Consider the following 25338-nt stretch of genomic DNA (forward strand, 5'->3'; position numbering starts at 1 on the left):
ATTTTTGAGACAGGGAGAGACAGAGCATGAACGGGGGAGGGTCAGAGAGAGGGAGACACAGAATCTGAAACAGGCTCCAGGCTCTGAACTGTCAGCACAGAGCCCGACGCGGGGCTCGAACCCACGGACCACGAGATCATGACCTGAGCCAAAGTCGGCCGCTTAACCGACTGCGCCACCCAGGCGCCCCCCTTTGCCTACTTTTAAATTGGGTTATTTATTTTCCTGCTTTTGAGTTGTTTGAGTACCTTATATACTTTGGGTGATTGTCAAATATTTTCTCCCATCCCATAGGTTATCTCTTCACTCTGTTGATTGTTTCCTTTGCTGTGCAGAAACTTTTCAGTTTGATGCAATCCCATTTATTTATTTTTGCTTTGTTGCCTCTGCATTTGGGGTCATATCCAAAAAATCATTGCCCAGACCAATGTCAAGAAGAGTTTTCCCCTATATTTTCTTCTAATGGTCTTACAGTTTCAGTTCTTACATTTAAGTCTTTAATCCATTTTGAATTGATTTTTATATAAGGAGTGAGATAAGGGTCCAATTTTATTCTTTAGCATGTGGATATAATCAGTTTTCCCAGCACCATTTATTGAAGAGAATGTCCTTCCCCATTGTGTTTTTTGGCACCTTTATTGAAGATCAATTGACTGTAAATGCTTCGTTTTATTTCTAGGCTCTCTATTTTGTTCCATTGGTCTATATATTTGCTTTTATGCCAGTACCATGGTATTTTAATTACTGTAGCTTTGTCCATTATTTTGAAATAATGTAGTGTGAGGCTTTCAGTTTTGTTCTTTTTGCTTTGTCTATTTGAGGTCTTTTGGGGTTTCATATGAATTTTAAGATTGCTTTTTGATAAATTTTTATCATTGAAGGAGCTCATACTAACTCGTCTCATTCTTTGGTAAGGCAGTTAGGTTCACTTCTGAAAACAAAGATCTCTTTGTACTGGATATATGGATCAATCTAATTTATTAATCTAATTTATCAAACACAATCCTTTGGTAACAGGAGCTTGTCTTTAAGAAGCATTGGGATAACAGAATAAAATACTTTTTTATGAACTGTAACTGAGGAGAACTATTATTGGTCCCTGAAGTTAAAAAGCTGCCATTGTTCTGTAATTCATCACTAGATAATTTCATCACTACTGGTGATATTCTATCTTGTAGTCTAGATTCCTGCTTCCACCAGCAGGAACTTCTCTTCTTTTTAACCTGATCAAGTGTCTAATTTTAGAACAACAGATGTCTGAGCTTGCTTTATACTGATTAGTAATATTTTTTCCTCTAGGTTACATAAGACATTTTTTTAGTCTCTTGCAACTTGATCATCCACACCCTTACAGAAATCGCAGTGCACCCTGGATCTACAGAGTGTTCAGAGTGTTATCTACAAGCACTTACATCTGTCAGGCTTTTGTTCAGAGGCCAGAGCAGGAACGACACATGATACACAGGAAAAGATCCTGTAATCTTACCTATTCTTATGTGCCACACCATAGTTTGTCAAGAGTCTTTTGTATTTTAATAGCACCTTTCCAAGAAGTTACATTGCTTCCATCTAAACTACCCTGGAACATCCTCAGGGGAAAATAACATACATTTTTACTTGTAAGGGAAACAGAAAAGACTTTGTTTTATACCAGATTATGAGTTAAATTTTAATATGTCTGGATAGACTAATGAGGAGTGATTTGTGTGCGACCCACCTTGGCTATTAGGAACAGGAAAAGAAATTCTCAGGAATTATCGTGCGCTGGAAAGGGAGCAGGAGAGTGTTGCCAATTTCCGTGTGAGCTTTTGATAATTTGTGTTTGTGTGTGGTGAAGGGAGGGTGAATGGTCATAGAAGAGTAAATAGATGACTTTTTAGATAACTTGGGTAAAAACCTGAAACAGAAAAGGGACAACACAGTGAGACAGGAGAAAACTTCTGGCTTTACAGGCTGCCTCCTAATATGCCTTGAAAATTCTGACCCACAGAGATCCTCTTTTTTTTAAGAATCTGTAGTGCATGTAATTATAGATTATCTGGCATTTTGTTTTAAATTATTTTTTAAAAAGTGAATCATTGCAAAGTGGTGAAGAGATCAGACTCTAGAGCTAGGTCAGCTAAGACAAATCCTGGCTCCATGGCATACCAGCTGTGTGACCTTGGACAAGTTACTTAACCTCTCTATGTCTCAGTTTCCTTATATTTGAAATGGAGATAATAATAGTATCTACCTTTTTGGTTTGTTATGGATAAAGTACTTACTCAGCAAAATTAATACATATTCATTGTAGAAAAGTAGATAACATGGAAATTTAGAGAAAAGAAGACAACATCTCCAATCCTTCCACCTATAATTAACTACTATTAATATATTGGTAAATATCCTTATATATATTTTTGTACACAACATTGAGATCATACTTTCATGATATTTTGTAACTTTCCCCCCTTAATAATATATTATGAGCCTTTTCCCATACTACTCAGTTTTCAAAATCATTCTGTCTAAAAGACAGAACTTCATTGAGTGGAATATATTGAATATATTTCAATTTATTAAACTGTTCCCATATAGTTGAAGCTTTCAGGTGGCTTCCAGTTTTTCACTTTTAGAAATAATGCTTCAATAAACATTTTTGCATATTAATCTCACTCTTGAGGTTACTTTCTTTAAAGAGAAATGGAATTACTGAAGGAAAATGTAATTATTTATATTTTTAAAGCTTTAAAAAATTTTTTTTAATATTTACTTATGAGAGAGAGAGAGCGAGCAGGGGAGGAGGAGAGAGACAGAGACACAGAATCTGAAGCAGACTCCAGGCTCTGAGCTGTCAGCACAGAGCCTGATGCAGGGCTGGAACTCACAACTGTGAAATCATGACCTGAGCTGAAGTCACATGCTTAACCGACTGAGCCACCCAGGAGCCCCTATATTTTTACAGCTTTGACACATATTGCCAGATTACCTTCTAGAAATTTTTACTTGCAATACATGAGTGTTTGTTTTCTTGCCTTCTTGTCAGTATTGATTATTCTAAATTTTTTACATCCTGTTTTAGAAGTAAAAAAAATTGTATCATTGTTTTATTTTTGTTTGATCATGAAGAAAGCCAAACATTTGTATGTGGTTTTTAGCTTTTGAATTTCATTTTCTTCTATGTGTGTGAAATGCCTGTGAATTTTTTGTGCACTTTTTTTTTTAAGTATTCACTTTCTTATAAACTATCAGTTTGTAAGAGATCTTTATATGAAAAGCTGTTAATTGAGTTTGTTAAGATTTTTTTTCCCCAGGAAATAGTTTCAGCAAGTTTGCTAATGAATCTAATACTCTGAGCTTGGTCAATTAAGCTTCATCCATGAGTTCTCTGAGAGAAAAACTACAAATCAATTGATATGTATAATGGTATATTATTTATTTAAAACTTTAAAAAAACGTTTATTTATTTTGATAGAGAGCGAGTGCATGCTGAGGGCAGGGTGAAAGAGGAGTAGAGAAAGGAGAGAGAGAACCCCAAGCAGGCTCCACGTTGTCAGCACAGAGCTAGATGCTGGGCTTGATCTCAGAAACCGTGAGATCATGACCTGAGCTGAAATCAAAAGAGTTGGACGCCTAACTTACTGAGCCAGCCAGGTGCCCCGGCATATTATTTATTGATATAACAGGGAAGTCTTTTTTTTTCCTTCTGAGTACACCAGATACTTGTTGGTAAGTTGATTTATGGTTTGGGTGGAATATACTTCATTCATTCTGATTAGATATTATGAATCCTATTTTGTGCTACACCTATGATATCTTGATAGATTCCTCAGCTATTTACTGGACATTGTCTTAGTATTTAAACTTTTATAATCAGACACATTGTTTTTGCCCTGTATTTATCAAGGGCTCACTGTGTAGATAGGTCAAAAGTCAAGATGGAAGGTGCATGGATTTTTGTGATTCTAGAACTGAGGTCATGATGTTTCGTATCCAAATGATTTGAAAGATGGGATTCTTAGAAAGATTGGAATCCTTGCAAAAGATTTACGCTCCACTGACCCTCTTTGATAAGTATCACAAGAGCTCACCCTGTGTAGGGAAGATCATTGTTGCTCAGGCCTCCTGAACACTCCTGAAAGCATCTCATGCTGGGGGACTCATTCATCCGTGTAGCATTTTGAAGATTGAGCAGGAAGTATATATTTTTGTGAAACCTGGAGCTGAAGTGCATTTCCTTAGTGCAGTTTGAAACTTTATTCATACCTATAAACACATTTTGCAATTTAAAACAACTGCAAAAATTCCTGTTACACTGATAGAATTTGCAGTTCATATGGCAGTGTTCCACCTTCTTTACTTCCCAAGCCTCACCCGTTGCAAATCCCCCCAGGTGTCTAAGTAGACATTGCTACTGAGCAGAAAAGCCGTCTAAAAACCTTGAGGTGACTCATACCAGGCTTCTATGGCTTAGGTATCACAGGTGATTTTTTCTTAATAGGTTATTCCCTCTGTGGACTGTTTTGAAGTTCTGGTTGGGGAGTCTAAACATTCACATTTTACCTAATAGGTTATAATGAGGGTGCTTATCTTACTTGTCTGGACTTTTTATTCAAAGTTTAATGAAATATGAGTCACCTGGGTGGCTCAGTTGGGTGGGCATCTGGCTCTTGATTTCAGCTCAGGTCATGATCTCGCAGTTTTCATGGGTTCAAGCCCCACATCGGGCTGTGTGCAATGACCTGCGGAGCCTGCTTGGTGGAGCTTGATCTCTCCCTCTCTCTCTCCCCCTCCCCAACTCGTGCTCTGTCTCTCTCAAAATAAATAAATAAACTTTAAAAAAAGTTTAATGAAGGGGCACCTGGGTGGCTAAGTCAGTTAAGCGTCCAGCTTCTGCTCAGGTCATGAACTCGGGTTGCTGTTCGAGCCCCATGTCGGGCTCTGTGCTGACAGCCCAGAACCTGGAGCCTGCTTCAGATTCTGTCTTCCTCTCTCTGTGCTCCTCCCCTGCTTGCACTCTGTCTTTATCTCTCTCAAAAATAAATAAAGATTTAAAATTTTTTTAAAAAGTTTAATGGAATGTTCTGTATTATCTATAACCTTTTATTTGAAAGTGAGAATAGACTGTGGGGAAATACATAAAATCTGTATAAATCAGCTGAGCAGAAATCAAGTTCTTACCAATATTATTAATATTTTTTAAGATTATTTCTTTTGAAAGAGAGAGAGAGAACGAGTGGGGTAGGGGCTGAAAGAGGGGGACAGAGGATCTGAAGTGGGCTCTGTGCTGACAGCAGAGAGCCCGATGTGGGGTTCAAATTCATGAACCATGAGATCATGACCTGAGCTTAAGTTGGACACTTTTTTTTAAACGTTTATTTATTTTCGAGACAGAGACAGAGCATGAACGGGGGAGGATCAGAGAGAGAGAGAGAGGGAGACACAGAATCGGAAACAGGCTCCAGGCTCTGAGCTGTCAGCACAGAGCCTGACGCGGGGCTTGAACTCACGAACTGCGAGATCATGACCTGAGCCGAAGTTGGACACTTAACCGACTGAGCCACCCAGGCACCCCTGAAGTTGGACACTTAACCAACTGAGCCACCCAGGAGCCCCTACTGATATTATATATATGATATATATGTTATATATATGATATATATATTAAATGTTGACTTTTGAGAGAGAGACCGAGACAGAGACAGAGACAGAGTGAGCTGTCTCGAAGTGAAGCTCGTGCTCAGGAACTGTGAGATCATGACCTCAGCCGAGGTGATATGCTTAACCAACTGAGCCACCCAGGCACCCAGGATAACTGTTAATTATTACTGCCTCATTCTTTTTTTTTTTTTTTTAATTTTTAATGTTTTTTTAAATTTATTTTTGAGAGAGATAGAGCACAAGTGAGGGGAGGGGAGGGGAGGGGCAGAGAGAGAGGGAGACACAGAATCTAAGGCAGTATCTGAGCTGTCAGCACAGAACCCGATGCAGGGCTTGAACTCATGAGCTGTGAGACTGAAGTCAGACACTTAACTGGCTGAGCCACCTGGGTGCCCCTGCCTCACTTTCTTATACCCAGCTCAGTAGGTTACAGAAGGAGAAGAGGAAATACCTGTTTATAAAATGGAGTATTTGAGGGGCACCTGGGTGGCTCCGTCTGTTCAGTGAGACTCTCAAACTGTGAGATCACGACCTGAGCCAAAATCGAGAGTTAGACGCTTAACCGATTGAGCTGCCCAGATGCCCCCCAAACTCTCTCTTTACCCAAATCCTCTTCTTGCTGCAGCCACGGTTCGTCTTCCCTCTACGGACTTTTTGTGTGTGTGTGTGTGAAAGAGAATAGCGTTGTTGATTTTCCTGATAAAGAAGCTCATTGGAGGAAAACACAAATAATTGAGAATTTGAAGAGCATAAAAATTGTTGAAAATGCCATCACTTAGAGGGATAAATTGCCTTTCACTAAACATCCCATTCCATTTCACACATATATCAGTGAAATCACACATTCATGCTGATCAATAACCTGCTTTTAAAAAAAATCAACAATATACTAGAGACATCTTTCTGAGTCAGTTTATGTTAATTCTCACCATCACTGTAAATGGCTGTAAAGTATTCCATTGAACCAAAATTATTTATTTTTTTTTTAATTTTTTTTTCAACGTTTATTTATTTTTGGGACAGAGAGAGACAGAGCATGAACGGGGGAGGGGCAGAGAGAGAGGGAGACACAGAATCGGAAACAGGCTCCAGGCTCTGAGCCATCAGCCCAGAGCCCGACGCGGGGCTTGAACTTACGGACCGCGAGATCGTGACCTGGCTGAAGTCGGACGCTTAACCGACTGTGCCACCCAGGCGCCCCAGAACCAAAATTATTTAATTCACTACCTTTTGATGGGCACACTCATTCTGTCCTGGTTTTTTGCTCATATAACTAACACTGTAGTTTAATTCATTAGGGTTCTTTAAAGAAAGAGGATCAAAGGAAGACACACACACACACACACACACACACACACACTCACACACACCACATGCAAAAATTTATTATAAGGAATTAGCTCATGGGATGACAGGCTGAGAAGTCCCAAGATCTGCATTTGAGGGCCTAAGAATCAGCAGAGCCATTGGTGCAGGTTCCAGTCTAAATCTAAAAGTGGGAGAAGACTGATGTCCCAGCTTGAAGACCCTCAAGGCAGTGAGAGCAAATTCTCTCTTGCTTAGCCATCTGTTCTAGTCAGGCCTGCTAGGGATTGGATGAGGCCTGCCTACATTGGGGAGGACAGTCTGCTTTACTCATTCTGCTGATTCAAATGTCCAGCTCATCCAGAAATACACTCACATACACACCCAGAATAATGTTTAACTAAATATCTCGGTACCCTGGGGCCCTGTTAAGTTGATACATAAAATTAATCATCACAGTAGTGAACATCTTTATAGAGCTATATCCTTAAATTCTCCCATCTCCCTTTTATCTCTTTAGGATAAATTCCTGCATATGAATTTGCTTGGTCAAATGTATGTGTTTTCTAGGTGATGTTATTGCCCAGTTGCCCATCAGAAAGGAAACTTGTACTCACATAAAGTGGTGAGCGGCTTTTTCACTACCCTTACCAACATGGATAGTGTCAAAGCATCCTAATCTTTGCCAGTTTTATGGTTTGAATTTTTTTTTCTACATTTCAAGACTGAAGTTGAATATCATTTTGTAAGTTAATATCCGTGTGTGTGTGTGTATGTGTGTGTGTGTGTGTGTGTGTTCCTTCAATTAGACTATTTACTACATTCTTTTGATCTAGAATATCTTTCAGGAGATGTGTATTTGAGGAGAGGCTGAGTGTGAACCAGATAAATAAGTAATATAAAATATTAGGTGCCCAAAGTGATAAAGAGGAAAGGCTAAAGAGGAAAAGAGGAATATAAGTATTTATGTAAGATGGTCAGGAAGACCTCATTGAAGAATCTGTTGGGTAAAGTTCTGAAGGAAGGGAGGAAGCAAACATGTGAATGTCTGGAGAAAGAGCATCAAGGTAGAGGAAACAGCAAGTGCAGAGATCCTGAGGTGAGCCCACACTGGTATTTTGAAAGTTTGAAAGAACAGGAAGAACAGAGGCCATTGTGGTTAGAGTGGTGCAGACAATAGGAGACGAGGTCAGATAGGTCTAGAGTTTAGAGGAGAGATCTAGGCTAGAAAGTCAGTTGCTGGAATTATCAGCACTTGACAGTAATTGAAGCCATGAGAGTGCATGAGACATCTAAAGAATGAGTGTAGATAGACTGGAGGCCCAAGGACTGAGTCCTGGGATTGCCTAACATTATAGGTGGGTCGATGAGGAGGAGTAAGCAAGAGTATGAGAAGGAAGGGCCAGAAAGATAGGAAGAAAACTAGGTGAGTGAGTGAGTGAGTGAGTGAGTGAGTGAGTGAGTGAGTGTGTGTGTGTTTTCCTGGAAGCCAAGTAAAGTCAAAGAGAAAGGATCCACCTCCTCAGATGTTGCTTAGGGGTCAAGTTAGTGGTGAACTGAGAAGTGATGTTGGGAGTTTAACACTGTGGAGATCACCAGTGACCCTGATAAGAGCACTTGTAGTGGAGTGACAGAGTGAAAACATGATTGGGGTGGATTCAAGGGAGAGGAGGAGAGAAATCTGAGCTGTAGGCATAGACAACTCCTTTAAGGAGTTTTCCTATCTAAGAACAAGATTTTTCTTCCTGTTTAGGTCATCTTTCACATATATTCCTCAGCAGTTTTTAGTTTTCTTCATATAGGGACTGTCCATTTCTTATTAAATTTATTCCTAGGTGTATTACAGTTTTTAAAAATTATTGAAGTATAATTAACATACAGTGTTATATTACTTTCAAGTGTACAACATAGTGATTCAGCAATTCTGTACATTACTTAGTGCTCTCCATGGTAAGTGTGGTCACCATCTGTCACCAACTACATTATTATAATATTGTTGACTATATTCCCTATACTTTTTGTTTCTGTGACTTATTTCAAAGTGCAAGTTTGTATTTCTTTTATTTTTAAATGTTTATTTATTTTGACAGAGAGAGAGACAGAGAGAGAGAGTGCATGAGCAGGGCAGGGGCAGGGAAAGAGAGAGGATTCCAAGCAGGCTCTGTGCACTCAGTGTGGAGCCCAACGTAGGGCTTAATCTCATGAACTGTGAGATCATGACCTGAGCCGAAATCAGGAGTTGGATGGCTTAACAGACTGAGCCACCCAGGTGCCCTTACAAGTTTGTATCTCTTAATTCCCTTTTATCTATTTCACCCATCCCCACACTCATCTCCCCCCTGGCAACCATCAGTTTGTTCTCTATATTTAAGAGTGTTTTTTGTTTGTTTCTTTGTTCATCTGTTTTGTTTTTTAGATTCCATATATAAGTGAAGTCATATGTTATTTGTCTTTCTCTGACTTATTTCACTTATCATAATACCCTCTATATCTGTCCATATTGTTGCAAATGGCAAGATCTCATTCTTGTTTATGGCTGAATAATATTCGATTGTGTGTGTGTGTGTGTGTGTGTGTGTATCTGTCTATCTATCTATCTATCTATCTATCTATCTATCTATCTAACTGCTTACCAGATCTTTATCCATCCGTCTATCAATGGGCACTTGGGTTGCTTCCGTACCTTGGCTATTGTAAATAATGCTGCAATAAACATAGGGGTGCATATATCTTTATTTGTATTGTACTTTTTAAAAGTTGTTATTGTGAATAGCATCAAACATTATATTTTCTGACAGTAAAAAAGATTTTATTGTCAAGTAATCTCTATACCCAATGTGGGGCTCAAACTTATGACCCCAAATCAAGAGTCACATGCTCTACTGACTGAGCCAGCCAGGCCCTCTGCCCCCATATTATTTTATTATTTTTTTAAGTTTCTTTGTTTATTTTAGAGAGAGACAGAGCACGTAAGTGGGGAGGAGCAGAGAGAGAGAGGGAGAGAGTATCCCAACCAGGCTTCATGCCCAGTGCAGAGTCCAATATGGGGCTTGATCTCACAACTATGATATCATGACCTGAGCTGAAATCAAGAGTCAGATTCTTTTTTTTAAATTTTTAATGTTTTTATTTTATTTTTGAGAGAGAGAGACACACAGTGAGAGTAGGGGAGGGGCAGAGAGAGACAGAGACAGAATCTGAAGCAGGCTCCAAGCTCTGAGCTGTCAGTGCAGAGCCCAACATGGGGCTTGAACTCACAGACTGCAAGATCATGACCTGAGTCGAAGTCAGACGCCCAACTGACTGAGCCAGCAGGCGCCCCAAGAGTCAGATTCTTAACCAACTGAGCCACCCAGGTGCTCTCCCCACCCCCATATTATTTTGAAGTAAATCCTGGGCCTTGAATTATTTTACCTGTAAATAATTCAGTATGTAGCTCTAAAAGATAAAGACTTATTGAAAATAAGCACACTATTGTATCTAAAAAATAGCAGTTCTTTAATGCATCAAATATCATCAGTTTTCAGATTGTCTAAAATATAAGATTTTTAAATGTTTGTTTTGAATAAGGATCCAAATAAAGTTCACATATGGGATTGGTCATTGTGATTCTTAGGACTGTTTTATTGTTACTTGCCTGTATGTTCTCTCTCTCTGTGTCTCTTTCCTTGTGAACTATGTCTTGATGAAACCAGGTTCTTTGTTCTGTAGAGCTTTACACCATTAGGGTTTTTCTGGTTGCTTTGTGGTGTCATTTAACATATTTTTTTGTGTCCCCAGTACTTGTAAATTGGCAGTTGTCTTTGAAAGTAGTCATATGTAAGTTCAATTTATTTTGACAAGACCACTTGATTTTCTTTTTCTTTTTCTTTCTTTCTTATTTAAATCAAAGTTAGTTAGCATATAGCATAATAATGATTTTGGGAATGGAATTTAGTGATTCATCACTTACGTATAACACCCAGCGCTCATCCCAGCAAGTGCCCTCCTTAATGCCCATCACCCAACACCCCACCAGCAGCCCTTTGTTTGTTCTCTGTATTTAAGAGTTTCTTATGGTTTGTCTCCCTCTCTGTTTTTATCTTATTTTTCCTTCCCTTTCCCTGTGTTCATCTGTTTTGTTTCTTGAAATCATCGGATATTTGTCTTTCTCTGATTGACTTATTTAGCTTAGCATAATACACTCTACTTCCATACACATTGTTGCAAATGGCAAGATGTCATTCTTTTTGATCACCGAGTAATATTCCATTGTGTACGTATATATATTATAACATCTTCTTTATCCATTCATCAGTCAATGGACATTCAGGCTCTTTCCATACTTTGGCTATTGTCGATAGTGCTGCTAGTCATGTACCTCTTCAAATTAGCCTTTTTGTATCCTTTGGATAAATAGCTAGTAATCCAACTGCTGGGTTGTAGAGTAGTTCTATTTTTAATTTTTTAAGGAACCTCCATACTGTTTTCCAGAGTGGCTGCACCAGTTTGCATTCCCACAGGCAGTACAAAAGTGTTCCCCTTTCTCTGCATCCTCGCCCACATCTCTTGTTTCCTGAGTTGTTAATTTTAGCCATTCTGACAGCTGTGAGGTGGTATCTCATTGTGGCTTTGATTTGTATTTCCCTGGTGATGAGTGATGTTGAGCATCTTTTCATGTGTCTGTTGGCCATCTGGATGTCTTTTTTGGGAAAGTGTCTATTCATGTCTTTTGCCCATTTCTTCACTGGATTACTTGTTTTTTGGGTGTTGAGTTTGATAAGTCCTTTATAGATTTTGGATACTAACCCTTTATCTGATATTGACAAGACCACTTTATAAGAGGTGCTGTGTTTTTTTATCAGAAGGAATGTACTGTTTGTTTTTTTTTCTCTTTTTTTCACAACCTTTGATGCTTTAAATCTAGATCTATTAATCCATTGGGTGTTGCTAAATGGATTTTTTTAGTATTTATTTATTTATTTAAGTCATATCTGTAGCCAACATGGGGCTTGAACTCACAACTCTGAGATCAAGGGTCACACGCTCCACCAACTAAGCCAGCCAGGCACCCTGCTAAATGGATATTCTGATTACATCATTTCTTTATTTATTAGCTGAAGTATAAAGAGAAATTTTATCTCATTTACTGTTTGACTACTAGGGGTGTAGTTTGTAATAGAACAGGCAGGATAAACCTTAATTCTTTTATCAGTTAGTTTTTTTAATGTTTATTTATTTTGAGAGAGAGAGAGAGAGAGAGAGAGAGAGAGAATAGGGGAGGGGCAGAGAGAGGAGAGAGAGAATCCCAAGCAGGCTCCATACTGTCAGTGCAGAGCCTCACGTGGGGCTTGAGCTCATGAACCATGAGATCATGACCTGAGCCTAAATCAAGAGTTGGACGCCTAACCAACTGAGCCACCCAGGAACCCCTATCAATTAGTTTTTATAGGACTTTTCTTACAGTAAAACTATTCCAAGAGAGTCTATTGCCAGAGCACAGAGTCTATTGGAATATCTTCTTGAAATACCTTCCCTTCAAGTAAACGTATAGAGATTTTCACAAGGTCTTATAGATGATGGATTAGTTAAGAGGTCAGGTGGTTCCACCTCCTATTCCTTCTAAATGAGGAATAACTCTCCTTCCCCCAGCTCTTCCTTCCTCCTTTATATCTCCACATACATAAATATAAATGCATCTCTGTGTATGCACAGACTTATTCTCTAGAGTTCCAGAACAGCCCCGTACCGTCAAAGTCTAAGTGTGATTCTGCCCAGAGCTAGTGAATTCACTGCAGGTGCCTGAGGGTGGAGGAACCTGCAGAGGAACAGGAGGAGGCGGTTACTGGAGTCACTGCGCTTCCCAGGTCTTCCCTTGTCTTTGGCAGTAGTTCTGCTTCATTGCATACCTGTTAAAAACTTGCTGGGACCTTTACTTTTGGCTCCTCTTAGGACCGCTGTGCTGGGAGTATGAATGTGTCGCCTGTGTGTTCTTCCAGAAAACCTTGGAGTGAGGGTGTTGACTGGCACCTGGCTGTAGGTTATAAAGAGGGGGACCCTATCGCTGCTAACATCTCACCATCTCACCTGGTCTCCTTGTTTTGTACCTCTTTGGCTGTGAGTGGCCTTCTCTGCAGGCCAAGGCGAATCATGTTGTTTCAGGCCATCTGCCCCACAGTCTCCCTCTGAATAGCAGAGAAAATCATTCAGTCCCTGCCCCCATGTCTGCAGATTGCTCAGCCCAACTTGCTGTGTCATGTCTTATGCTCATAAGAAGGTTCTCGTGCCCCCGGTACCTGGGCTCACATCTGGTGAGGAAAAGCCCCAGAGGAAGAGAGGCCACTGCCTGCTGTCTGACCTCTCATCTGTCCTCATAGTCACTGAGCTTGCTCTGTGTTGTCATTCTGTACTGCTTGTACTTTCTTTGTATTTAATAGAGTTTCTTTTTTTTTTTAATTTTTATTAAAAAAAATTTTTTTTAACATCTATTCATTTTTGAGAGGCAGAGTGTGAGTGGGGGGGAGGGGTAGAGAGAGAGGGGGAGACACAGAATCTGAAGCAGGCTCCAGGCTCTGAGCTGTCAGCACAGAGCCCAATGCGGGGCTTGAACTCACAAACCGTGAGATCATGACCTGAGCCGAAATTAGACGCTTAACCGACTGGGCCACCCACACGCCCCTAATAGAGTTAATTTAAATCAGACATTATTAGATTTTTTTTTTTTCCTAACCTGGCATCCTAAATTTCAAATTGAGGCACACTGTAAGTTTTTCCTCCCTTGCCTATGTCTTTTACCTTAATGTAAGCACTGCTGTAGGGCTAGAAAGTTTATTAAAAACATATGTTTATTACATCATTGAAAACATTTTACCTTAAAGATGTTACTTCTTGTTTTTTCTTTCCTTTTTAAATCTTATCTTTTTTAAAAAAGAGGTCTATTTATTTATTTTGAGAGAGAGAGAGAGAGAATGAGCAGGGGAGGGGCAGAGTGAGGGAGAGAAAGAATCCCAAGCAGGCTCCATGCTGTCAGCGCAGAGCCTGATATGGGGCTCAATCTAATGAATGGTGAGATCATGACCTGAGCTGAATTCAAGAGTTGGCATTTAACTAACTGAGCCACCCAGGCACCCCTAAATCTCATTTTTATTCTTTTTATTTATTTATTTATTTTACTTTTTTTTTTTTTTTTCAAGCAATCTCTACACCCAGTGTGGGGCTTGAACTCACAACCCTGAGATCAAGAGTCACGTGCTCCACCTAGTGAGCAAGCCAGCTGCCCCAATCTCATCTTTATTCTTATCCTTCAGGGGTTGACTAACTTTAAATCCCACCAGAAAATTTCTGTGTACCAAATGTATAACCAGTACTAATGTTATTTTTTTTTTTAATTTTTTCAAAGTTTATTTATTTTTGAAGGAGAGAGAGACAGAGTGTGAAGGGGGTGGGGGCAGTGCCGAGAGAGAGAGGGAGACACAGAATCTGAAGCAGGCTCCAGGTTCTGAGCTGTCAGCACAGAGCCCGAGGCGGGGCTCGAACCCACAAACCGTGAGATCATGACCTGAGCTGAAGTCGGATGCTCAACTGACTGAGCCACCCAGGCCCCCCAGTACTAATGTTATTTTGAAAGTAACATCTAACTAACATCACCAATGCGAGTGGTCTTTAAAAATTTTGTGTTCCAGTCAATGGTTAGTGCAAACAATAGTGAGACTCAAGGCATAACACCTGCTAACTTCAAAAGCTGCTGATTCAGGGACAGCAGGAGGTGTCCCATAAGGTGTCAGACCTTGCCAGGTAGGCTGCACTGTGCTACTGCACAGCCAACCTAACTTCCTTTTCTCTTTTTTCTTCACATCCCTAAAGCTGTCATTAACTTGATGTACAGAAAAAAAAAAATGTTCATAATGTACAGTGGTCCACAAATAGATATCATCAGAGTTCATGAAGATATTTTCATTGGGAGGAACTCAATATTGATAATTTATAGAATTTCTTCTCTTCTTTGTTAATCTGAAAAATTGCCCACTACATTGTTGCAATGAATATAGTCTAGAAACAAACCTAGTGTTTTGTTTCATTCATCTCATTTTGGCTTGAAATTATTTATTATTTGTGCTTTTAATCTGGCTCCTTTGCAGCCTACACTGCGGAGATCTGATTTAACTGTATTCTTGACCTGATCAGAATTTTTGTACTTTGAGTCAACCATAAAGAGAGTTGACGTAAAGGGGGAAATTTGTCTAGTTTATAAATTGTCAGAAAGCGACAATCCTAACACTGTGTATGTAAATATGAGTAGATGCATGGAAACACAGCTTATTTAGGGAACAAATCCTAGGAGCCTGAATTTAAGATCTGGACATTTCCTGTTTAAACAATAAAAAAGGAAAAGATGAGAGCACATATGGCTCTCATTCCATGACTGTTTTCATATTAAGAGTTGCTGTACTCTAAATTCTGTTTGTGAAGCTGGGAGCTAAAAAGAAAGCAATCTAAAACACACTTATTTCCGTTCAATCTGTACGTTAGCATCTGTACTGGCATGCATATGATTGGAATGTGGAGAGTCGAATCAGCACCCTTGTTTCTGGTCAGTTGCCAGAAATAAATACATCAAAGGAAAGAGACAAACTGGGCAGCAAATCAAAGCTGCATGGGTTTTTCATGTAGTAGTTATTCTAGGTGTCTCTGCTTCTTTTTCAAATGAAATTGTTCTTCCCCCAGTGCCCTCTATAAAAGAGCCCCCTCCCCAGGTAGACTAGTTGTTTGTTCTTGTTACCTTTACATCTGTACACGTGTACAGTTGTTTTTGTAGGACAGATTTCTAGATGTGGAAATGCTCAAAGGGAGAGAACATTTTTAGGCTTAGCAGATGCTGCCAAATTGTCCTCTAGAAACAAAAGTACCCATGTGCAAGTGAAACCGACCACCGGTAATGGGTACTGAGGAGTTGTGTGTGGGGAACCGGGAAAGTCTGAGTCTTTGCCAGCCATTTTCTAGTCCAGAAGTTGATTCTTGGAATGGTTATAAGATGTTTAAAATTTATCTTATCTCATCTCATCTCATCTCATCTCATCTTTGAGACAGCGCAAGTTGGAGAGGGGCAGAGAGAAGGGGACAGAGGAAGAGGATCTGAAGCAGGCTCTGTGCTAACAGCAGCAAGCCCTACATGGGGCTTGAACTCATGAACTGTGAGATCAGGATCTGAGCCAAAGTCAGACGCTCAACCTACTAAACTACCCAGGCACCCCAAGTTATAAGATGTTTTAGACAGTGTTAAACAGTATACAAATATTCTTAGAAAAGAATATTTTCATACTTTAAAAATGAAAATATAATTATATTAAAGAATCTTAAAATAATGCCTAATCCAACTCTTAAGAGGTTTTCACTTTTGCAAATTACCATCTATATGTATATATTTTACCAGTGATAATTAGTGTATATATGTTTTCATATTTTACTTTTTTCACTGAAGTGTCTCATAAGCTGTTTTCTGTTTGTGCGTATTTTTCATCATGGTCACTTAAAAGCTGCATAATGCTGCATTATGTTACTATATCAGTAACTTGCTAATTCTATCCTTAATATTGAATGTTTAATATACAACCAAATACTTAAAATGCATGTTCTTAACTAATAAGATATATTGGTTTGTTCTGGTTATAAGAGTAATATAGTTCATTATAAAAAAAAAAAATTAGGAAAGGGTGCTTGGGTGGCCCAGTTAGTTAAGTGTCCGACTTTGGTCATGAGTTTGAGCCCCGCATCAGGCTGTCTGCTGTCAGAACAGAGCCTACGTCAGAAACTCTGTCCCCCTCTCTCTCTGTCTCTACCCCACTCATGCACATGCACTCTCTCTCTCTCTCTTTCTCAAAAATAAACATTTAAAAACAAAACAAAAAATTGTTTTGATAGGAAGACACACACAGAACTCTTTCTATAACCTCTGTTAATGAACTTTGTGAGCATTATATATTTCCTTCCTGCCTTTTCTTAATGTTTCATTTCTTTGTTGTACAGTTTATAGCTATACTATTTGTATAAAACATATTCATTTTCCTTTGTTTCTAAGTCCTTTTAAGAGAGCATAATAAAAAAAATTTTTCCTTTTTTTATAAAAAGTGAAAGGTGTTTTTTTTTTTTCTCATCTGTAAAAGTAATTTGAAACTGTTACAGGAAATTGGGAAATAATCCCAAACATCCAAATCCTATTACTCAGCAGCATACACCTTCAACATTTTGGTTTATTACCTTGACATTAAAAAAAAAAAAAATACTTGAGATAATATACCATTAATGGTTCTTAGTGGTCATGGACCCTTTGAAAAAACTTTAAAAATCCAAATTAATAACTCTCATTGTGTACATAAATATACATAACTCTTTTTTTCTTACTAACCATTGTAAAATAAGTATTTGTGTATCATTGTCGATTCTCATGAATCTCTAAATTTGCTGATTGGTAGGGGCTGAATTGTGTTTCCCTCAAAATTCATATGTGGAAGTCCTAACTCTCATCACCCTATATTGTGACCTTATTTGCCGACAAGGTCTCTACAGAGGTAATCAAGTTAAAGTGAAGGCATTAGGGTGGATCCTAATCCATATGACAGGTATCTTTATAAAGAGAGGAAATTTGGAGACATACATGCACACAGGGAAGATGCTGTGCAGAGACATAGAGAAGATGGCCATCCATAACCCAAGGAGAGAGGCCTGTGAGGAGCCCTTCCTGTATCACTCTCAGAAGGAACTGATCCTGCTGGCATTTTAATTTCACAGTTCTAGCCTCAGAACTGTGAGACAGTAAATTTCTGCTCTTGGAGCCATCCACTTTGTGGTGCTTGGTTACAGCAGCCCTAACAAACCAGTACGCGGATTTTATCATCTTACGTGATATAGACGTGCGCGGATTTTATCATCTTACGTGATATAGACGTTTGGATAAATAATTACTTTGTCTGGGGCACTGTGATAGATGTTGGGAATACCAAGTCAGTGAAGTCAAGGTCCCTGTCCTTAAGGTGCTGAGATTGGCACGTAATGTATAGAACCCTGGGGTCATGCTATGATGGGCAATGCGTATTAATCAAGTGAAATTTATTAACAAATCACTTCTAGGAGCCCAGAGCCAGGCCAGAGTGAGGGCCCACTTGCCAGAAGTACCACGTGAGCTTAGTTTTGAAGAACCAATAGGAGCCTAGTTAACTATTCTATTGTTGATTGAACATTAGGGTGTTTTCAATTTCCTGTGTTTTTGGATTATTTCTTTAGGGTAGATTACCAATAATGCATTACTGAGATAAGGATGCTAACCTTGAAACAACATTTTTAGGGCAATGTAATATTCCACCAGATGGAGGATTCCTGGTTTATTGAATCATGCTCTTTTACTGTATAAAAGGTCCCCTGATGTCTGTTTCCAATGTTTTTTGTTGTTATAAATAATCGTGTAATGTATATCTTTTTTTACATATAGGTGTTTCTTTTTCTTTTTTTTTCTTCTTCTTTTTTTTTTTTAGAGAGAACATGAGTGAGTGAGGGGCAGAGAGAGAGGGAGAGAGAATTCAGAGCCCAAAGCGGGGCTCGAGCTCACATGTAGTGGGCTGGAACTCACGAACTGTGAGATCATGACCTGAGCCTAAGTCAGACACCTAGCTGACTGAGCCACCCAGGGCGCTCCTGCGTGAAGCCTACTTAAAATAAATAAATAAATGAAAGCAACCATGGTCTGCAATTTAGGGTATTTCACCAAATTTTTTTCCTAGCATGTAAAAAATATAATGATACTTAACTTCACTAACAGTAAATGAAATACAGAGTTTTAACAAGAATCCGATTCTCCCTCCCCTCCATCAAGTTCTCAGAGATAAAACAGGTAGGAAAATGGGCACTTCCATATGATGTTGGTGGGGGTATAAATTGGAACAATCTATTTGGAGGGTAATTTGTCAGTAATTACCAAAATTGTGAATATATACATATACATATATATATATATATCCATCCATCCATCCCTTATGCATTTCCTCTGCTGACTTTAGGAAAATAAGAGTGTCGATAACTTCTATAAACAATGTCATTTGGTACTGTGGTGGTGTTGGTGGCAGTGGTGCTGGTGTCTTTTCCTATGTGAGGAGGCTTGATAAAGTCACATCCGAGTCAGCTTTGTACCCAGAACGGTGCCAAGGGGGCAGTGTGGGTCAAAGCAGTTCTTATGATTCTCCACAACGTAAGCAGAAAGGTCCACTTCCCAGGGAAGGAAGGGCTTTTACCCTTCCGTTAGTAAGCTGGAAACAGTCAGGGGGCCACGCAGGCCCTTGCAGACACATTTGGAAGGCACTCCCTAGGAACTCCCTCCTTTTCTCTGCTTTTAAAGTCCTAGACCAGCAGTGAGATTCTGCCCTATGAAATATTCATAAAATTCAATTGACCGTAAAACCTTTTCTAAATGTAAGTGCTGTAAGTGATCCAAATTATATTAGCAGCTTTTTGAGAAGTGGAGAGAGAAAGGAAAAGGAATTTAAGGGAATGGGATCCAGGGAGCCAACCTTGGCATTTTCAAACCACAATAAATGGGTCAATGATCTGCATTTTGTAATTTCAGAAATGACTAATGCTTGGACTGTTTTTGAGCATCATCAGAGCGGCCCATCCCAATAGAAATCAGTCTTTCTACATTACACAGATTTTGTTGCCCCTTTTAAAAATCCATATTTTTATTTCATAGTCATTTTTGTTTCCAGCTCTAAAAATCTTGAGAATCTGTACTCAAGGTTATCTTCTCACATTAGATGCTAAGGAAGTCATGGAAGCTGGTCGGCCTCCGGGTGAGAATGGGAGTCCCCAAACATGGCCCTGCAGGAAAGTTCCCTTACCACTGACTCCTTGGGGCCAGAGATTTTCATTGTTAGAAAACTCTCCTGTGCTTATGCAGATGATGTCTCCATCCAACCATCAATCCTTTGTTCTGCTGTCTGGAGCCCCCAGAATAAATCTACTCTTGGTACCTTCCTTGTATGGAGGATGGCTGTTCTCCGCCCCCTCCCTGTCCAAATCATTTCTTTCTCCTAGGACAGGATTCCTAGAATTTTTGCTCTCTTGGTTACCCAATCTTCTCTGTAGAATAGTATGCAGGCCACCTATTCTCCTTCATCCATCTGTGTTTATAATACTGCCTTTCTGGTAATGAATCCTGCAAGTAAGTTTGTTTGTTTGGTTGGTTTTGGCATCCACATCACACCATTGTCTCATATCGACTTGTAAACAAACTAAAACCCCAGAGCAGTTGCTCTTTGAGCTTAAATGAGAGATGTAGCATCTATTTCTCTGAAATCTTTTTTCCTTTCGGCTCATTTTTCTCAACCCAGACTGCTTTTGGAATTCTGATTCTGTCATCTTATCTGAAGCATTCATCTCTCCCAGCATGGTGTCAGTTGGATCATTTGAAAAGCCTGCCTGCCCATTGCTGATGTATTTACCTAGGCTCAGGGCTTGAGGAGGGTGACAAATCCCTCATAATGAGTTTGCCAGATGCCTGCTGGCAGCCGATTCAAGGCCCCGTGGAGAAGAGAGAAGGACAAAACTCAGAGCCTTGCTGTCCAAAGGGGCCCTGGCCACCGGAGTTGGAGGAACTTTGGTTTGATCATTGACATGTAAATTGTTGAGGGGCCCCAAGGCTGATCCTCAGCAGACCTTCCCACAAGCTCTCCAACCACACAAAGCCCCAGCCCCGGAAGGGCTGCAGGGAGGCTCCTGAGCATCCTGGCTGCAGAGGTAAGCCCCCAGATTAGCTGTGTTATAAAACTGTTCCATTTGGGGCAGTGATCGTGGGCTGGAAAGTTCTTCCAGCCACATGCAGTGGGAGTGGTCTCTTTGGACCTCACTCTGTCCTCGATGTAAACATAGGCCCTATAAAGGTTTTTGAAATGAAAAAGAATACTGAAAAGAAACAATCACATTTGCCCATATGTATGTGCATATACAAGAACTTTTTGAATTTTACCTGAAATTTCTGTAGGATAATTTTATTTTTCTCATTGTGTTTTCTGGAGGCCAGTTCTCTCTCCCTTTTTCTCTCCTTCTCTGTCTCTAAACTTAATTACCTTTCCTCCCCCCTCCCCTTTCCTTGTAGTGACGGTAAATTGTGTAACTCATAAAGGAAATATTGCTATGTGCTCTATATAAGTTAGAGAAACAAGGGGAAAGTCACATACCTTTAGAAGAATCACATGAATGAACCACTGCTAAAAAAAAAATGGGGATATGCTGATTTTTTTCCCCTCTGAAACTTCAGTGGACATATTTATGTAGTGCTAATGTCCTAAATGTAACAAAGTGACTTATAAAATTTTTGGTGCTCTTATCATGTAAGAAGGTATATGTCATGCTTTGGACTGATTTTGTTACAGATCCTTTAAGAACTAGCAAGGAATTATTTAAAATATAAGTTTAGATTTTACATTTGGAATGAGTGCTCGATTGAGTTAGAGAAGAATCTTAATTTTAAAAAGTCTTGAAATAAAGAGTTTTATTTTGTAAAATAAATATCCCACATAGGACCCACTTTCCTGACTGCTTGCAGAGATGATACTTTTAGGAAAACACTTTCTTAATAAAATGCAAATATTTCCAGACCCTGTCCCCCAACCTCTCTGCCCCTTCTCCTTCTCTCTTGCTCTGTCTCTCTCTCTCTGTCTCATAGATACTCATCTTTGTAGTATGACTTCAGTACACAATGCATCCTGAAGCCTTGATTGGTGGTTGTTAGTTCAGATACTTTTTTGCTCTTTTTAAAAGTAATTATAGTAATAGAATTATGCTTTTATATTAGAATATCCTTAATGAAATTGAAAAAAAAAGCTCATTTAATCAGTCTTAGATGCATAAATCCTCTCATTATAAAGTCTATCTAAAAATTGTTTTAAAATATTTATTCTTTGAGACAGAGAGAGAGAGAGAGAGAGATTATGAACAGGCAAGGGGCAGAGAGAGGGAGAATCTGAAGAGAATCAGAATCTGAAGCAGGTTCCACTCTCTGAGCTGTTAGCATAGAGCCTGACGTGGAGCTCAAACTCACGAACCACGAGATCATGACCTGAGCTGAAGTCGGGTGCCTAACCAACTGAGCCACCCAGGAGCCCCAAGTGTAAAGTCTATTTTTAAGTGTCTTATGCTCTAATGAACATAAGAGAGTTTGGTACAGTGGAAAGAACAGAAAACTAAGTGTTGTGAGATACAGGATCTGTGTCTAGCTACCCAAGTGGCGGTGGGCAAATAACTAACTTCTCTGGACCTCAGTGATGGACTAAATCAATGGTTCTCAAGCAGGGGTGGTTCTGTCCTTTAAAGGACACTTGGAAACGTGTGTGGGGGGAACCATTTTTAATTGTCACAGTGTATGGGGACACTAATGGTTGAGAACCCCAGAAATCAGAAATCTTGAAATGCTACTTAGCCCAGTGAAGAATTGGCCCACTCCAAATGCCGATGGCACACCAACTGAGAAACATTAGAGGGGATGATCACTAAGATTCTTTCAGCTCTATTTCTCTCAAGTTCGTAAGCAGGGCATTGAAAACATCCAAAGTGTTACTGAACTATTACACTTAATGTCTGTATCTCACATTTAGCATTAAGCACTGTGTTGTTGGAAGTGAAGTCAGACCCAGTAATGCTGGGGTAAGGCACTCCTGCCATGGCAACTGGGATTCAGAGCTTTATTGCTGGGGTCAAGTCCCTGCTCTAAGCACAGGAAAAAACATACTGATACTGTTCAAAAACAGGTGCAGAGCCAGGCCTGGCTTTTTGGTTGGCTTTGGATTTTCCTTTACGTCCTTTTTTCCTCAGAGTGTTGAAGTGGGTTTATTGTGGCCACAGGCCTGGCATCTAGGGCCTGGACTCTTCTGCTGAGAGGAAGGCAGCTGTCTTATCTCACTGCCCTGCTGCAGGGCACCGTCTGTTGGGAAGGGGTCATTGTGGAGGCAGGTGGTGCCCTGAAAATCTGCCTGCCAGTGGTCAGAGGTCAGACCAGGGGCCTTGATGAGGCAGAAGGGATTTGGGCTGGAATAAAAATTCCTGGATTTCTGAATTCTTAGATTGTTTGGTGTGATTAAATTACTTTTTATTTGCCATTGAAGTGTTATTAAATCAAAGTCTCACATAAAAACTTCTCTTAGGATTGTCTTTTTTGTAAAAGGCAATAGAGATGTGAGTTACAAATCCTCACCAGAAATTTGCTATGATGTTGCACATATATCCAACTCTCAATAACTAAACTGTAAGATTACCTGGAACATATTTTTAAATTGATGTGTTGTTTGTAATTACACAAATAATGTATTTAAAATCAAATAAATAACCAAAAAACCCAGTAATTACTATATATGTGTGTGTATATATACATACATATATATTCTCTACTATATAATAATTACTATATATGTGTGTGTATATATATATGTATGTGTATATATATATATATATATATACTTATATATATTCCAGTATATATACCATGCCAGTCTTACAAATTTGACAAAAATGGAGTTCCAGTATGTTATATTTTGTTTTGTTTTTTATTTTTTTTCAACGTTTTTTTTTTTTTTTAATTTTTTTATTTTTGGGACAGAAAGAGACAGAGCATGAACGGGGGAGGGGCAGAGAGAGAGGGAGACACAGAATCGGAAACAGGCTGCAGGCTCCGAGCCATCAGCCCAGAGCCTGACGCGGGGCTCGAACTCCCGGACCGCGAGATCGTGACCTGGCTGCAGTCGGACGCTTAACCGACTGTGCCACCCAGGCGCCCCTTGTTTTGTTTTTTAAATTAACTAGGCTCTACGCCTAATGTGGGTCTTGAACCCATAACCCTGAGATCAAGAGTTGCATGCTCTACCAACTGAGCCAGCCAGGCACCCCAGTATGTGATGATTTATGACCTGCTTTGTTCATGTCACATTATGTCATGAGCACATTTCTCTAACATAGATACTACATACTTGTACATGATTGCTGGTGATCCATTGGGAGAATGGAATCAAAGAGCACATACTTTAGAGTCAGACTCTGGCTCCCTACCTCAGCCCTGCCTCTTATTAGCTGGACAGTTCACTTCTTTCTGCTTTGGTTTACTCTTCTGTAAAATGGGGAGAATAATATTACCGACTACATTAGAATGTTTTGAGAGTTAAATGGGATAATAGATGTTGAGTGATTAGAAAAGACTCTTGTATAAAGTAAGCACTCAGTATCTGAGAGGTACCATCCTGTTTTCAGCACTGGCATCATTATATGACCATACCATCTCTGCTAACCAATCCCCTGGTATTTGACATTCTTGCAACTGAATCTTTTTTGACATCCAGAGTTATTACTTTCATATCAGTTCCTCAAAGTGGAATTTCTAGGCCAAAGAGCAAACAACAGTTTGAGGCTTTGGATACATACTGCTGAATTGCCTTCCAGGAAAATTGTCTCAATATTCACTCCTAACAACTTCCCTCTGCTGAAGCAAAAAATTTAGCTTGGCTTCCTTCTAATATCCTGTGTGTTCTGGGACCCCCACCCCTTCCAATAATTGGGAATATAAACTAATTTAATATTGCTCTAGGGCAAGCATAATTAGGGAAATGAATCAGCCACAAGACAAAGTCAATAAAACATTCCATAGTCAAATAAAAAAACAAGGTATATCACCTGCCAGTTGATATTTTCTGTGCTATAACTCCTTCGTTGATCAAGAATTATTTGTGTGTGAGAGGATGTGAGTGTGTAACCCGCAAGTGGTCTTCACACACTCTTCCCCCAACCCAATTTAACTTGTAGACATACTGGAAGGAAAAAAAAATGTAGGAAATGTGACCAAAGTCGGACACTTAACTAACTGGGCCATCCAGGCACCCTTTCCTAATTTTTTTTTTTTTTAATAATGAACTATATTACTCTTATAACCAGAACAAACCAATAAATCTTATTAGTTAAGAACATGCATTTTAAGTATTTGGTTGTATATTAAACATTCGATATTAAGGATAGAATTAGCAACTTATTGATATAATAACATAATGCAGCATTATGCAGCTTTTAAGTGACCATCATGAAAAATATATAGTTTATAAAACACTGTCAACTCTTCATTCTGTGGTACGTAAACGTTACTTATTTCATTATGCAGTTTTTACTTTTACCATGAAGAAGTTGTTGCAGGTTGGTATATACAGAGATGGGATCCGTAGTGTACTCGTGTCCTCTGTGCTACTTGACTTTGTAGTGAGTGCTGTGGCCCAGGGTCCTTGTTCAGCAGGCCTGTGCTACCAGTTGCTGGGTGATGACTCAGTTCTTCCATACATCATTTCTGTCTGGATGACTGAGACCCCGTGTACGGCACGCCATAGCCTTGTTGTGTATCCAGCA

At 39.4% G+C, this 25338-nt stretch overlaps 1 protein-coding gene across 3 annotated transcripts in view; it reads left to right on the forward strand.

Moving 5' to 3' along the window:
* The window catches only part of ANKRD6 (ankyrin repeat domain 6), a 216411-nt gene that overhangs the window by 33789 nt on the left and 157284 nt on the right, over positions 1–25338 (forward strand). The window contains exon 1 of one of the 3 annotated variants that reach the window (XM_040474164.1): positions 20501–20703. The exons of the other annotated variants lie outside the window; for them this stretch is intronic. The gene's annotated coding sequence lies outside the window, so the exon portion shown is untranslated. Of the gene's footprint in view, positions 1–20500; positions 20704–25338 lie in introns of those variants that run through there. 3 annotated transcript variants of the gene reach the window in all.

The sequence above is a fragment of the Herpailurus yagouaroundi genome, unplaced genomic scaffold, assembly GCF_014898765.1.
Source record: "Herpailurus yagouaroundi ecotype Mexico unplaced genomic scaffold, PumYag 139, whole genome shotgun sequence".
Taxonomy (NCBI): Eukaryota; Metazoa; Chordata; class Mammalia; order Carnivora; family Felidae; genus Herpailurus; species Herpailurus yagouaroundi.